The 17,527-nt window shown below is 42.6% G+C and overlaps 1 pseudogene across 1 annotated transcript; it reads left to right on the top strand.

Annotated features, from left to right (window-relative positions):
- Positions 1 to 2,216: 2,216 nt before the first annotated feature.
- LOC308555065 (T-complex protein 1 subunit epsilon pseudogene) lies at positions 2,217 to 3,795 on the top strand (annotated as a pseudogene). The gene has a single exon. The product of its transcript is annotated as a T-complex protein 1 subunit epsilon pseudogene (transcript).
- Positions 3,796 to 17,527: the final 13,732 nt, after the last annotated feature.

Raw genomic sequence — 17,527 nt, 5'->3', positions numbered from 1 at the left:
GACTTCCTGGGCCCATCACTTGGTCCTGGACCCAAGGTTTGAAGGCAGACAGAGCCAACGGGTGCAACCTGTGGCCCCAGCCCGTGGTGCCCACTGGCCCCACCCCGGGCCCTGTGCAGGCATTTCATTCTTCTTCTGCTTGGACTAGGATCCTTTTTGTTTTTCCTAACAACAATAAAAAGGAACAGTTCAATATCAGACACTTGTGTGCTGGGTACTGCAAGCACAGTCGTGGGCCACGGTGACGTATGGTCAGTGATGGACCGCATATACCATGGAGTCCCAGAAGATTACAATGGAGCTAAAATTCCTATCGCTTAGTGACCTCACGGCCATTGTAACGTCGCAGTGCAACACATCGTTCACATGTCTGTGGAGGTGCTGGTGTAAACAAACCGACGCACTACCAGTAGTATGAAAGCACAGCACCTATAATTATGCACAGTACACACTTGATGATGGCAATAAACCACTCAGTTACTGGTTCATGTATTTGCTATATTATACGTTTTATTGTTATCTTAGGGTGGACTCTCTCTACTTATTAAAAAGAGTTTGCTGTAAAACAGTGTGCCGTGTTCGCTGCACCGGCAGAAGCCTCATGCATCCTGTGTTTACTGCTCTCTCAATTGCTTCAGTTTCTCTTGTGCTTGATTTAACCTCGTGTTGTTTTGTGCAGGCTTGTAGCCTAGGAGTCATAGGCTATACCAAAGAGCCGAGGTGCGTAGTAGGTTGTTCCACTCAGGTTTGTGAGAGTGCACTTTGTGACGTTCACACGACTCATTTCTCAGAACGTATCCCTGTCACTAAGAGGCGCGTTACTGTATTACTTTATTCTCACAGTCACCAGAGGAAACTGAGGCACAGACAGAGGTGAAGTAACCTGTCCAAGATCACGCAACTAGTAGGAGGGAGAACCAAGATATGAACCTTAGAAATCTGGCACTAGGGTGGGGGTTCCTAACTACTACAAAAAACCCAGCTCCCCAAGCCCCTCAGGTCTGGAAGCTCTGGGGGTCAGAACCCAGGTCTTCTGCTGCAGGGGGTTAGTCCTGTCATGCTCTTTGTTTTCTGGTTTTTGTTTTGCTTAGTTGTATTCTGTTTGCTTTGTTTGTGTCTTTCCCTTACCTCCTGTGTCCCCCGAGTATCATCCAGTAGTTGAGCCTTTATTGTAATCGATGAGCTCATCCTTACTTCTCTCTTTTTTCTCTCTCTTGGCCCCCCTCCTGCATCCAGTCAGAAGCCAAGCCCTCTGGAGTCTCTCGTTTTAGAAATATTTATTGAGCTCCTCCTATGTGCCAAGCACACAGTAGGTGAACAAGGTGGACGGAGTCTCTGTGCATGAACCAGCTCCTCGGTGGTTGGCATGCCTTCCCCTGGCCTTGGCCAGTCTGACACCCACTGCCCTAGGTAACAGCTACTGGACTACTGGGTTCACTCGGTTCCACATACCAGGACCCACAATGCCAATCCCACCACCGGATCTTCTTGTTCAAATCCTACCCACCTTCAAGCCCCATCTCAGTGGTCCTCCCTCTGTAATGCTGTGATGCCGCCTTCCCCTCACCCCAGCTGAGATCAATCTCTCTCCTCCCTAGGAGTTAGAGCTGGCCGAGGATGTGCGTGCCTTTCATTGCATTTGCCACTTTCTATCTTGTAGCATTGCCAGTCTTGTTGCCATTGTTAGATTGCAAACATTTTAAAGAGCTATCTCTTAATCAACTGACCAGATGTTCTGAACACAGCAGCCAAAGCAAGGCTTTAAAGACTTAAATCACAGCATGTCACTCTTCTGCTCAAAACACTACAGTGACTCCTCATGTCACTGGGAGTAAAATCCAAAGTTCCTGTGATGTTCTATATGGCCCTGTGGGGTTTGGTCCCCTTTACGTTTGTGGCCTACCCTCCTACCATGTTACCTCTTGCTCTCTCCACTCCAGATGCATGGCCTCCTTGCTAGGCTTCCTAGGAAGGGATGAGTGGGCCCAGCTGTAAGATAAGATGCACTTTAACCCCATGTGGGGTGTGGAAGGCTGAATAACAGCCTGCTAATGGAAGGTGTCTCTCAGTAAGTGATACTTGAAGAGACACCTGAGAAACAAGAGCAAAATAGCCATCAGAAGGAGTGAGGATGGGCGCTCCAGATGGAGGGAATAAGAGCACAAAGGCTTCTTGGCCTCTGCTAGTTGTGGGAAAGTAACTCCGGCTGCTGCACCATGGCATCTGCAGGGACTCTCACCTTTGAGGAGGATGGGTGCCCTTTTCTCATCACCAAGGATCAGGACTACAAGTCCTGCCTTACAGGACTTGTGGCCCTCAAGTCTCATGTAATGGCAGCAAAGGCTATAGAAAATACAATAAGAGCATCACTTGGACCAAATGATAGTGGGAAAAGATGGCAATGTGACTGTAATGATGGTGACACCATTTTGAGCATGATGGGTGTTGATCATGAGATTGCCAAGCTCCCAACTGACAGGTCCAAATCACAGGGTGATGAAATTGGAGATCGAGCCATAGGAGTGGTTGTCCTGGCTGGTGCCTTGTTGGAAGAAGCCAAGCAGTTGTTGGACCGTGGCTTTCACCGGATCAGGGTCACTGACGGCTATGTGCCGACCACCCACATTGCTATGGGGCACCTGGACAAGATCAGCAATAGTGTCCCCATTGACATAAAGGACAATGAGCCCAATTCAGGCTGCAAAAGCCTCGCTGGGCTCCAAAGTGGTTAACAACTGTTCATTCCCAACAAATGGCCGAGATTGCCATGAATGTCATCCTCACTGTGGCCAATATGCAGTGTGGAGACGCTGACTGTGAGCTCATCAAAGTAGAAGGCAAAGTGAGCAGGACACCAAATCTATTAAGGGCGTGATTGTGGACAAGGATTTCAGTTACTCACAAATGCCAAGACTAGTAGAAGGTGCTAAGATTGCAATTCTCACATGTCCAGTTGAACCATCAAAACCAAAGATGACATATAAGCTGGATGTGACCTCTGTGGAAGACTTTAAAGCCCATGAGAAAATACGAAAAGACGTTTGAGGCATGATTCAGCAAATTAAAAAAACTGGCGCTCACCTAACTATTTGCCAATGGAGCTTTGACGATGAAAAAATCATTGACTTCTTCTCAACAACTTGCCTGTGGTTCATTGGGTAGAAGGACCTGAAATTCAGTTGATTGCCATTGCGACAGAAGGGGAGATAATCGTGCACTTTTCAGAGCCCACAACTGAGAAGCTGGGCTTTGCTGGGCTTGTAAAAGAGAGCTCATCTGGGACAACTAAAGGCAAGATACTTGCCATTGAGCAATGTAAGAACTCTAGGTCTGTAACCATTTTCATCAGAGGAGGAAATGACACAATCATCAAGGATGCAAAGTGATCCCCTTGTGACACTTTGGGCATCACGCAGAACCTCATCCGTGTTAATGGTGTGGCGTATGGTGAGGTGCTGCTGAAATCCTCTGTGCTCTGCCAGTTAGCCAAACAGCAGGTAAGTGCCCGACCTTGGAGCAGCAGCAGGCCATTCAAGCATTCACCAATGCCCTGGAGCTCATCCCCATGGCCCTTTCTGAGAACAGTGGCAGAATCCCATCCAGGCGATGACTGAAGTCAAGAAAGACAAGTGAAGGAGATGAACCCTGCTCTTGGGATTGACTGTTTGCACAGCTCTTCATATCACAGTTGATTTAAAAAATAAAAAAAAGCAACACACATCTCTTGCAACATAGATGGTTAGAAAGACTTTGAAGATTGATGATATCCATAAGCCTGGAGAATCTGAAGAATAAAGAAAAAAATTAGAATACAATGTAGTAGCAGGATTGACTACTGTGATTAAATAAATGGGTGTCTTGTGATGCAAAAAAGGAAAAACAGCACAAAGGTTTAAAGAAAAAGAGAACTTGACAAGTTTGAGGAACAGAGAGAGGCCAGCATTATGCATGACCTTGGGGGTCATGGGAAAAGTCTGGGGGTTTTTAAGAGCAAGGTAATTTGATGAGAATAATCATAGCAAATAACAACAATAGCTAACTATCATATGTCTAGTAACATATACGTGAACACGAAGACTTACATGTATAATATTGGTACTGTTTTAAGTACTTTATTTGCATCAATTAAATTCTCAAAAATTTGCATAAGTAGGTACCATTGTTCCCATTTTACAGCTGAGAAAACTGAGGCACAGGGAGGTTAAGTTATTTGTGAATCCCACAAAGCTAGCAGGTGGTGGAAACCAGAATTCAAAGCCAAGCCATCTGGTTTCCCAGGCCCTGTTTTAAGCATTAGGCTGTACTGCCTTTCCTGCTGAGAACTTCACACAGAAAGATCATTCTGTGTGTGGCAAGGGAGGAATCAAGGATGGTTCCTAGGTTTGGAGCTTGAGCAAGTGAGTGATGCCTTTACCGAGGGAGGAACAGGCTTGGTAGGGAGAGTCCCCAAGCCCAGTATCCTTGCCCTTGGGGAGCCCCTAAGCCTGCATCAACCCTCAGCCACATTCCAGAGAAAGCCCAGTACACAGATGCCAAGGTTAGCCCGCACTGGCAGGCCCATGCCAAGAACCACAAAAGCCTCATTTTATTTAAAACACAGTGCTTGGCAGAATTCCTGACCTAGACAGAGACAAGCCCATTACTTCATCTCATGAGCTGCATTACAGCCTCTGTTTTCTTGTATCTCTTAGCAAGGCCTCTCAGCCGAAAATCCAGCCAGCCTATCAATCATTCCTCCCAGAGGTCCACAGACCAGGCAACAGAGGCCGAGATCCCAGCAGATATCTGTAGACATTTGCACATGAGATTAAGCCCCAAAGACGTTCCTGTTTGTACATAGAAGGCCTTGTTGCTTTATATTTTTAATTAAAAGCAGATTTTTATCAATCCCCCAAAATCTATTGGGGGAACTGTAATTTTGCTTCCAATCTTCCTATTTAATACTCCCCTAATGCCCATAAAAAGCTTTGGAGTTTCAGCTCATGATTTTAATCTTCACAGATAATTAGCGGGTAGAATGACTTGGAGAGAGAGGCAGGTATATATTTTCACAACTTGGTCAGCAGTGGGTGGGTGAGTTGTGTGGAAGGTCCCCAGGCGGTCTTGGCACATCTCCATTTCTGAAACATAAATACACAATTCATTTGAAGGAACATTCATTTAGGTTCTTTCATTACTGCCATTAAAAAGTACTTTCCCTCTTATTTCTGAGGCACCTTATAATAATGCCACTTGGCTCTCCCACCTTCAGCGGCCCCCTCCAGGATCCTTAGTCATTTCACTGCCCTGTGCCACCGCGGCCCCACTCACTTGTTTTATATGTTGAGTCAATTCTCCTTGGGCATGGGCAGGCCTTTCCTGCAGTCTCTCCTTTCCTCTGTTCCTCCTCCCTCCTGCTCAGCCCACTCCTCGCACTTCGTTCCTTCCCCTCTTTCCCTCCATTTCTTCTCCTTCCAGATTCCTTTTGGCTACCATTACCATTAACTGCCCACCTTCTACATGGTTCAGAAACTGTGTTATAACGTATGTACTCACCTTAAAGCCTTATATTATTTGTGTGAAATAATAGTGGTGCACACAACCACACATGCACGCAAGTACACACACACACACACACACTTCGACATTTGAATAATCTGAGGCTCCTAGAAGTTAAAAATATACTCAAACCCCTTTATTTTCTGTGCCTTTCCACTCCCATTTATCAGATACAGAGATAGATTAGATAAATAGATGATATAGATGATAGATAGATAGATGATAGATAGATAGATAGATAGATAGATAGATAGATAGATAGATAGATAGATAGATAGATGATAGATAGATAGATAGATGATAGATAGATAGATAGATAATAGATGATAGATAGATAGATAGATAGATGATAGATAGATAGATGATGATAGATAGATAGATAGATAGATAGATAGATAGATAGATGATTAGATAGATATAGATGATAGATAGATGATAGATAGATAGGTGATAGATGATAGAGATAGATAGATAGATAGATAGATAGATAGATAGATAGATAGATAGATAGATAGATAGATAGATAGATAGATATAGATAGATGATAGATAGATAGATAGATAGATAGATAGATAGATAGATAGATAGATAGATAGATAGATAGATGATAGATAGATGATAATAGATGCATATAGACATATACAGATACAGATACAGATAATAGACATATAGACAGACAGGCAGGTACACAGATGGACAGACAGAAGGGCAGACACTAGGATAGACAGGTAGAAGACAGAGAGACACACAGACAAATGATAGATGATGATAGATGATAGATAGATAGATAGATGATAGATGATGATGATGATAGATAGATAGATAGATAGATAGATAGATAGATAGATAGATAGATAGATAGATGTAGATAGATAGATAACAGATAAGAGATAGAAAGATACAGAGACAGAGAGACAGAGAGAGGGACAGAGGGAGAGAAGGAGAGAGGGAGACAGAGAGAGAGAGAGGAGGTGGGCTTCAGCAGCATGGAAAAATCAACCAAATACCTCATTCCACCTTTTTGCCCCTTTCCTCGGCTGCACTCCTCCCTCCGCCTTTCACCCCTCTGTCCTTGGCTGGGTGGAATCGTAGCTCAATGGAAAGTTCTCGAAGTAGATTTTAAAGGTTGGAAACAATGAGAACTAGGAGGGACCGTGGTTCCCAGGCGCATCAGGACACGTGAGACAGTGAGTGTGAAAGCTCTTTTCTGATAAACAGGGAACTTCTCAAAGGTGAGGGGTATCAGGATCAGCTGTGATTGAAGGGAGCTCGGGACTGAGGGGGTGGCTTCCCACAGTGGTTCCCCACCTGGCTGTGTTTGAATCACCCAGAGGGCTTCCTAAAACCCAGGTTGTTGAGCTCCGCTCCAGGAGTTTCTGATTCAGTAACTCTGGGTGGGGCCTAATAATTCACTTTTCCAACAAGTCCCCAGATGAGGTAGGTGCTGCTGATCCAGGGTCCCCGCTTGGATAACCACTGCTATAAAGTCACGGTCAGAGGGTAATTTGGCTGTTACGATGACATTCCATCATGACTCTTTTAATTAAGTTATATTATCTGGCATATTTGAAAATGAAGGAAACAGCAGCGATTTGATGGTTTTCAAGGTTGGCTCAAGATGTCAGAGGATGACTGAACTTTAAATGATCCACCGAACGCCCCGCCCCACGTTTTCCAACACTCTCGGGAACTCCCGCCGGTGCCTCCTGGTCCCGCATGATGGGAGCGAAGGCCTCGTGCGTCTTACTTGACATGAGAGCTCCAAGACCTGATACCATATCCGGAATTCCGAATGAGTCCGTGTGTCCGCAGGCGTACGTATACGGATGTATAAATAAACCTGTAAACAGGTGTCTGTGTGTTTGTGCCTGTGGACGAGCCCGGGAGTGGACAGGCTGCCCCATAGGAAACGGGCAGGGGCGTGGGCTGAGAGCGGGGCCGGCTGGGTTCGGGGCCCAGCTCCACCCTGCAGACCAGCTGCGTTAGTTCCTCAGGCTCAGAGCCCCGAGCAGGAAATCTCTGAACTATCATCACTCATCACACTGAAAATCCTCCCTCCCCGGGCAGGGAAGTGTCCTCCCAGATGGCTCTCCTGACCTGACAGACGGCTCGGACAGGTGGGTAGAAGCAGCCCTAGGGAACCGCTCACACCGCCTTCCTCCTGCAAGCTGCAGGCAGCTCCTCGCAGAGACTGTGAACCTCCCTCCGGAGCAGCCAGCACCTTGCAAATGGCTTGAAAGGAGGTGCACGCACATCCCCTTGAAGACGGGCATTTCCTCTTTGAGCAAAAAAGACAGTGAATGCTTAGGAACCACGCCCGGTTTCTAAAATTGGGTCAGCTCATTATTGGCAGTCATTCTCAGAGGCCTCGAGGGCAAAATAAGTCAAATACAAAATGGCTATTAACTTCCTGAAGCTGCAAACCAGCTGGGGAAATTAGAAAAACTAATAGAAAAATAGATCTTGCAACCCCGAAACTGAGGTAACGGGGAAAAATGTAAAGATGAGATCAATCACGAAAAAAGGGTCGTTTCTCCAGCGGGAGGTAGCTCTCGTGGGACTGAATTCCAAACCCCCTGGGAAAGGTTAAGGAAAATTAAAGGAGGTTCTGGAATTTGGGCTGCACATTAAAATCATGCAGGGAGCTTTCAAACCCAAACAAAAGTAAAACATCCCAGGCGCTACAGCAGGCAATTCAACAGAAATTCTTTCTCCCTAAATTTTGTTAACTGTTTATACAGAACGTTTTAAGAATATGCAACATAGACAGAACACTAGGCTACCTCATTCGGTTTTAGTAATTAACTGCTCGAAACCAATCTTGTTTCACCTCTGCCCCCACTCACTTCCCAGCCCCCAAAATATAATTATTTTGAAGCAAATCCCAGATGTCAAACTTTAGGATGTATCTCTGAAACATAAAGACTCTTTAAAAAAAAAAAAAAAGTTTTCTTTATAACAATAATTCCTCAAATAATCTGCCAAAATCTAATTTTCCCTGATGTTCAATATATTTTTAACCATTTGTCTCGGTTGAAATGCAAATAAGGTCTGTTTGTTAGAATTTGTTGATACATCTCCCTGAATTCTTTTAATCTGCAAGCTCCTGCTCTCTCTCTTTATGCAATTTCTTTTTTCTTTTATGAAGATATGAGAACAAGAGTCCTGTAGAGTTTCTCACCATCTGGATTTTGCTGCTTGAATCCCCATGACGTGGTTTAACATGCTCCTCTGTCCTTGTATTTCCTATAAATTAGTCATTAGATATGGAGGCCTAATAACATCCACATTTGAATTATTTGATAAGAGTGCTTCATAGGTGGCATTGTATACTCCCATCAAAGATATTTAATGTCTGGTTGTCTCTTTTTCACGATACTAGTCATTAATAATCATTGTCTAGATTTGTTAATTTATTTGGGATTTCAAAAAATAATATTCCAACTCTATGATTCCTACTTATGTTAGTCAGAATGCTTCTATCAAACAGAAACGTCCTTTTACTGACTAAGTGTTTGCCAGAGACACAGCTCAAATAGAAAAGGCAACAGAATTGCTGGAGACCTTCTCTTCATTTACCAGTTTTTAAAACAAAGAGCTGGTTCCCTAGCACCCTCCAAACACGACCAAAGGTTTGTAGTTGTTGTTATTAGAATGTCATTAAGAACTTGGTAATATAAACATATTTGATGTGTTTAATCCATTGCTATTATTATTCTTGCTCTGCTCAAAGTATCCTACCTCTGGCCAGGGGGAGCCTTGTCATTGTTAACAGCTTCCTTGCGCTCCTGGGTGACAAGGTGCTCCAGGCCCATGTGTACATTCCTGCCCCAAACTAGAATCATTCATTTCTCTAACAGACCCTGATTTGACTTTATGCAAAATAGTATTTAGAGGCCGCGATCCAGGTGCTAAGGGTGCTTGTTGCGGCTGAGTTGGTGATTGTTTCTAGACCTTTTTCATGGAAAAAGCTGGAAACTGCTTTATGTTTTAAGAAAAAAAATGAGTCTATATTATACTTCCAATTCAAATTCTGGACTACAGAGTTCTTATTTACCTCAATCATCTTACATGGGTAACATCTTCCTTTGATTTAAAAAAAAAAAAAAGTCTGGTTTATTATTATTAATTTGTTTTATCCCTTACTACACACAGCAGTCTCCAAATGACAGTATTAACTACTGTCTGCAACATCATTACTGAAATCAGTTTAAAGTTTCCTAGTTTCTTTCTGTGAGTTACAATTCCTTGATCATCTAAATGTCTTTTAATTTATAGGAACCTGCTCTATCACTTCCTTTTTGCTATGCAAAAAAGTTTTAATAAAGAAATTAGGACAAGTACCATGCAGAGATTCTTACCAGGAAACACATCATCCCCTCCTTTCTTAAATAAATGTGGGAGACCCCCACTTAGCCTGGTGTTTCCCAGACTCCTGGAGAGTGCTCCCTTGTGCACGTAGAGACCTTCATAACTCCTTTTCATAGCTGCACACTACCCCACCACAGAGGTGTGCCATCGCCTTCCCCGGTTATTTCCAGTATTTTGCTATTACAAATAGAGCTGTGGTGTAGAACCTTATGGGTATGATTTATATATTCAGGCTCTTTACATGGAACCAAGGTTGAGAAGTTCTGTTCTAAAGAGAAAAGCAGATCGTTGAGACTTAAGATTGAATCCCAGCCTCTGCCCTTAATTGACTCCTTGTGAAATCTGGATAATTCCTGGATAAAATATCAGGATAATATCTGGATATTAACCTACCTCACAGGTTTTGGAAATGATTAAGTGAGCTAATATATGTAAGTTGCCTAAATCAGTTCCTAGCACATTTTAAGAGGTATATGTTGTTGTTATTATTGCTGTGGATCTTTACGTTTCTTATTTAGTCTCCCTATCTCAATTTCCTCAACTGTCTGACTGCCTCAGGATGTTGGCACAACTAGATCATCACTGAGGAATTTCTTGAATGAGCTAAAACATCTGAAAATGCAGAGAAAGTGTATTATTTCTATTACCATGATTATAGAGTGGCCAGTTAAGAGAATGAACCATATTAGTATGTTGGAGCTGTGTGTACAGGGTTTCCCCGACTCAACGGAGTCAGTGAGACAACCTGTCAATTCACTCAAACCACTAATTGAATTGATTTTTTATTTTCTACTAAATTGACAGACTGAGTAAATTGAACAAATTGACTGGCTGTTTTGATATCATTTAGACTCAGCTTGAGTGGAGCTAATCTTGAAGGGAAAATAATTGTTATTGACATTACTGCAATGATCAAAGACACCCTTTCTGCAGGCCCACAGAGGCGCACTGGGACCCCCACCATGTCACCAGCTCCATGCTCCACCCCACAGAGGTTCAGGGGGCAAACGCTCCCCAATACACTGCACAGCCTTACAGGGGAGATCAAAGGGAGGGCAGGTGGGGGTGGGAAAGGTTCAATCAATACATACATGTACTTTATTATTACCCAGTTCTGACTGTATGGAAGAGCTAACAGAGCTGAGGAGACTTAGCTATTCTCTGTGGGAGGGCGAATAATGGCCCCTAATCCCTGGAACCTGTGATTGCTACTTTACATGGCAAAAGGGACTTTGAAGGTGTGATTAAATTAAGGGTCCTGAAATAGGGAGATGATTCCAGATTAAGTGGGTAGATCAATGTAATTACCAGCATCCTCCTAAGAGGGAGACCAGGAGACATTTAACTACAAGAGTAGTGGGAAGATGTGAGGACAGAAGAGGGTGCAGTGATGTGAGGAAGGGCCAGGTGCCAGCCAATGCAGGCGAGTCCAGAAGCTAGAAAAGGCAAGATACAAACGAAGGAACCTATAGCCCCCAGAAGGAACCAGCTCTGCCAACACTTTGACTTCAGCCCAGAGACACTGATTTTGGACTTCTGACCTCCAGAACTGTGAGAGAATAAGTGTGTGTCGTTTTTAGCCACCAAGTTTGTGGCAAGTTTTCACAGCAGCCACAGGACACTAATACACTCCCACCAGCTATATCTGTAACCCTCGGTGGAGACGCTTCAGGACAGGAGGGGAAGCTGACGGGTTAAAACGGGTGGAAGTTGTACCCCCTGGTTCTGCTTCAAAGGAAGCAGAATTTTTTTAAAACGTGGGCCCTATGTAAGATTACAGCGAAGAAAAACAGGATTCTTCTGAAATGGGGGGAGAGAGCAACCTGAAGTAGAGATAGTTAACATTGTGTATCTAATACATGGAAACTCTTGGATCAGTACCCACACATAGTGAACATCATAAAATGAAGTCATGGTAGTGGTTATTATCTGCTCTGGTTCCTTCATTTTACTGATGACAAATGACAGCTCAGTGCAGCTGAGTGACTTGCCCGATGGCATCCAGCTTTTAGCTGCAGAACCAGTCTTAAAACCAAGGTTTTTATCATCTTAGGATCCGCTGCAGCACACAGCCTGGATCTTCCCCCAAGTAGATAATGCTGCCAGCTGTCCGTGCCTTTCATCAAACATAAACATGCTGCATAAGGGCTGTGTTTGTTTTCTGTCTTTTATTTGCAGAGCCATTACCAAGTTCCAAGGAGAGCTGACCACTTTGGGAGCTCCTTGCATTGCCCGTTATTTTAGTGGGCCACAGTGCCAAGGAGTGATTTTGTATTAGAGAAGGAAGCTGCCTCTTGCCCCCTCCCCCTGCACCCTGCAGTTGGAGAGGTGGCTACGTCTCTGCCTGCAAGCTGATTTTCATGGGGATGGCGGGGCAGGCTGGGCAATGGGGCAGGGATGGGGGGGCAGTGGCAGAAGCAGCTGCTGGCTCATTAAGGACACTTGGGTGAAATCTGGGCCACACCAGACCCCACCATATGCTCAAATGCAAACCACAGCTGCTTGCCTAAGAATCTCTCCTCTAAATGGGGGGCGGGGGACGCACAGGACTTCTCTTGCTGCTCAGTCACTTGCCTTGATGCCCCACTGAGGAGGTGTCCTGTTGGCCAAAAATCAGTATGATTTTCCGTCCAGCCAGTACTTTTCTCATTGCCCTGTCGGGGAATGAGGGGGTAAGAAACAGCAGAGGAGCCGAGAAGACACGGCCCTTCGTCATTCCACTCCCCAGAGCTCCCATTGTCTTTTCCTAAGAGAGGCAGGTTGGTCTCCTTGTTGTTCCCCAAATATGAGAAGCCCAGTTAAACTTACAGACCTCAGTGTCCCCCATGCCCTCTGCCTAGAATGTTCTCCCCTCCGGTTTCTAAGTGCCTCACACCTTCACTTCTTTCAGTTCTCTATCCAAATGTTATATGACTATGAAGCTTCCCCAAACTTACTTATGTGAAATAGCATACACACACTTTTCATTTTATTTCCTTAAATTGCTTTAATTTTTGTAGCATGTACATTCACCTGACATACCATGTGTTTACTTGTTTGTTTGTTTAATGCCTATTTATCTATTTCTCCCAACTGGAATATAAATCCCTTGAGAGTAGGAACTTTTCTTGTTTGCTGCAGTATTTCCAACACCTAGACTGGTACCTAGTACTGGCTTCTAGTTGTGCTCTTTGTCTACTTGTTCACTGAATTAATGAATTCATTAAAATCTTAAGTTTGATTTTAGAAGGAGAGAAAGGTATTATAGATAGGTGGCAATAAAGGATATGGAGACAATCAGAAAAGACTAGGGTTTTGCTGAATATGAGTTAAGAATTAGGCAGCACAAAATTCAGGGGTTTTGCCCTCCAACAAGGACCTGGAAGACAGACACTCCATACTGCTGATTAAGGGCTGATCTTATACTTTCACAGCCAGCAGAGCAGACAGAATGTTTGACATCCTTGCCTATAAATTAAGGAGCCCAACCAGGATAATAAGCTTGAGGTGAGTTGAGTGAGTAGCCCATGCAGGGCCAAGATTTTCCTCAGAAAACAGCCCTGGGCCTGCTCCAACACTGAGATAAATTGGAGACAGAGGCCCTAAAGTTCAATGCCAATGAGAATAGCTGCAATATATTTAGTTGGAAATAGCCCACCACAGCCATAAAATCTCAATGAAGAAATCCAACATAGAAGGTCTAGTTTTAAGCAATGTGACATACTGGTAAAATCTCCAAGAGAAGCAAGTGGTGAAATATTGCCCCCAGTAAGTAAATAAGTTGTCTTGCAATAAATAGTGGTCAGAAGAAAGAAGTTAAGAAGGCCAAAGTTGTAATATACATCATGGTCAGGAAGAAAGAGACCAGAGGATGGAACTGGCTCTGATCTACACTAGAACAGTAACCATATGGAAGACCCAGTGCTTGCTAATTGCCTCACCAATTAAATGGGGTATTAATGTCCATATTCCATAGGGTAACCACAAGAGTCAAATGAGGTAAAGTTTATAGAAGTGACTTAAAGAATTATAAGCCCCATATAAGTGTGAAATAATATCAGTAGATTAACAGCAAGGATTCTGTTTGTCTTATTGTTTTTAATTTCTTAAAAATTTTTTCAATTACAGTTTACATTCAATATTATTTTGTATTAGTTTCAGGTGTACAGCAAAGTAATTAGACAATCACACACTTTACCAAGTGTTCCCCCTGATATTTTCAGTACCCAACTGGCACCAGACGTAGTTATTACACTATTATTAACTACATTTCCTATGCTGTACTTTATATCCCTGAGACTATTTTGTAACTACCAATCTGTACTTTTCAATCCCTTCACCTTTTTCACCCAGTTCCCCAACATCCGCTTCCCTCTGGCAACCATCAGTCTGTTCTCTATATCTATGATTCTGTTTCTATTTTGTTTGTTTGTTTATATTGTTCTTTAGATTCCACATATAAGGGAAATCATATGGTATTTGTCTTTCTCTGACTAACTTATTTCATTTAGCATAATACCCTCTAGGTCCATCCATGGGACACAGTGAAAGCAGTCCTAAGAGGGAAATTCATAGCATTACAGACACGCCTACCTCAATAAACAAGAAAAATCTCAAATAAACCATCTAACCTTACACTTAAAGGAACTAGAAAGAGAACAACAAACAAAGCCCAAAGTGAGCAGAAGAAAGGAAATAATAAAGCTCAGAGAAGAAATAAATGAGAGTCTAAAAAAACAATACCAAAAAAAAATCAATGAAACCAAAAGCTAGTTCTTTGAAAAGATAAACAAGATTGATAAACCTTTAACTGACTCATCAAGAAAAAAAGAGAGAGGACCCAAATGAATAAAATCAGAAATGAAAGAGGAGAAGTGACAACGGATACCACAGAAATACAAAGGATTATAAGAAAATATTAAGATGACTATATACCAACAAATTGGACAATCTGGAAGAAAATTATTTTTAAATGAGATGTTCCATGGATGTAAGTTAGGTGGACAAGAGTTCCTGAAATGGATTAACTAACTTCATTAATGTTGTACTCAGGACAGTTTGCATCCCTCGCCCATGAAAGAGCTTTCTTCCTTCTTGTCTCTCCTGCCCGTCCGAGTCTTGTTACAATCATCATTGCACCATCAAGCTGAACATGGACAATAAGCATTTGCCTCTTTGACAAACCATTATTTAGAGCCCTGTTGGCAGTTTAATCAGCTGTTATTGATTATAAAAGTCACATATGTTTGAAATGACATATGTTTGTCATTCATCAAAGCATTATGTATAACAAAGAAAAGATTGATAACAGTTTAAGTGTTAAACAAATTGAGATACCTCCAAAAAAATGAAATTCTATGCAACAATTACTAAACTCTAAGAAGCTCTTTAAATTTTTTAAAAATAGGTTTTTATTTCTTTCAGAGAGAGGAAGGGAGAGAGAGACAGAAATATCAATGATGTGAGAGTATCACCGATCTGCTGCCTCCTGCACGCCCCCTACTGGGGATCAAACCTGCAACCCAGGCATGTGCCCTGACCCGGAATCGAACCATGACCTCCAGGTTCATGGGTCGATGCTCAACCACTGAGCCACACTGGCCGGGCTAAGATGCTCTTTATATACTGACATAACTGCTAAATATATGAAGTTTTTTTTAAAAAAGAAACTGAGCCCGGCCGGGCGTGGCTCAGCGGTTGAGCGTCGACCTAGGATCCAGGCGATCAGGGTTCGATTCCCTGTCAGGGCACATGCCCAGTTTGTGGGCTTGATCAATGACTCTCTCATCATTGATGTTTCTATCTCTCTCTCTCTCCTTTCCTCTCTCTGAAATCAATAAAGGTATATTAAAGAAAAAAAAGAAAGAAACTGAATGGTGTTTACATAGGCATGCTGTGATATATATAAAAAAGGGGCGAGAAAAAGAAGACAGACGTGTGGAGTATTTTACTTGGATTGCATAAAATATCTCTGAAAGTATGAAAGCATATCTGTGAAACTAATAATATTATTGCCTCCAGAGAGAAGAACTAGGCCATTGATGAGTGAGTGAGTGAATGAATGAATGAATGGAGAGATGGAAGTGGGCAATAGACACTCACTATATATCCTTTTGAATATTGTCCCACATGAATGCATTTCCTAAAAAATTAAATTAAAAATAAAAGGACAATATAAAATACATTAAACAGGCTCACTGAAGAAAATCTTCAAAATACAGCAAAGTATAAAAAGAAAATAAGTGTTACTTCATAGTCTTATAACCAGAAATGATTGTTTTTAATGCTTGATATATTTCTTCCCAGTTGTTTTTCTTTCATATTTTACATAACTAAAATTGCATGGCCTATGGATTTTTGTATCCTACTCTAACATAATATCATAAGTCTTTTCCCATATCACTTAAATGTTAACAGGAAGATTATTTTAATGAATGATTCCTACTCCATCATATGAATGTTCCACAGGTAACTAGTACCCTTAAATAGTTAAGCAGTTTCCAATATTTTGTAATTATTTTTGGACATTGATCTCTGTCTGTGTCTCTGATTACGTCCGTAAGCTGAATTCCTAAAAATAGACTTACGAGGTAAAAGGATATCATTTTTTTCAGTTTCTTGATACAGATTGCCAGAGTCCCTCTAGAAATCTTGTACCAATTTTATGCTCCTGTCAGCTGCGTATGAGAGCACCCCTTACACTTTAACCGGGGACTGCTTTCACGTCACCGTTGGGTGCCAGATTTGGGTCAGAAACCAGTAAACAGGACAGCCACTTTTAGAGTCTGTCGGCATAAATTGTCCAAGTTTGCTGATTGCTTTATAAAAACATCCTTTCTAGATTCGTAAAAAAAAGATGTCTAGAACTGGTAGATATCATGAAGAGTAACATGTTCCAAATAATCTTTGTCTTTGCTGAGAGAAATCTCTATTTCACAAAGCAACTCTACTTAGAATCAAGCACCCCGGGCTTTAAATGGAGCCACAAAACTGTGCTCTAAAAGAATATAACAGTGCATGAATTTCAAGCGGGTTTGAGAAGCAAGACTCTAGTATAAACGTAACTACATAAATAGGTAGCCTTCGCCTGCTTCTCCTTGTTGTTCCCCTTTCCCCCCTAGAAAGCACACAAAAGCAAAAAGAGAATTGTAAACTGCACAAACTGTCGTTTCCATAGACTTGTGGTTGGATATAATCCTGATGCCAAAGTGCACGTAAGGACTCCCTAAAATCGGCTGAGGTTGGACTGAGGTTCAGCTGGGGGAAGTGAAGAGTAGAAACAGTGAGACTGACAGGACAGCCCCGCAGGGACGAATTTCAGAAAGCACCACCTAAATGACATGGTCTAAAGGAGAGGGCTTGTTCTGAAGAGCAGAATTTACACCCCATGTTTACAGGGCCTGGTGAGCAGAACTGGCAGCTTGGGGTCTCTGGGGCCCATTTGGATCACAGCAGCAGAGAAGGGGCAGGATGCACAGAGAACCACGGGCTGAGACACGCCTGGGCCGCAGTCTTCTCTGTCAATGAGCTGGCTCCGAAAAATCAATCCGTTCCATGACAAATAACAACAACACAGCATCATCTTTATCATCATCATCATTATTATTATTCAATGCTGGAATAAGAATAATAATAGTAG

The sequence above is a fragment of the Miniopterus schreibersii genome, assembly GCF_964146895.1.
Source record: "Miniopterus schreibersii genome assembly, chromosome: 3".
Lineage (NCBI taxonomy): Eukaryota > Metazoa > Chordata > Mammalia > Chiroptera > Miniopteridae > Miniopterus > Miniopterus schreibersii.
This window is presented reverse-complemented; position numbering and strand designations above follow the sequence as displayed.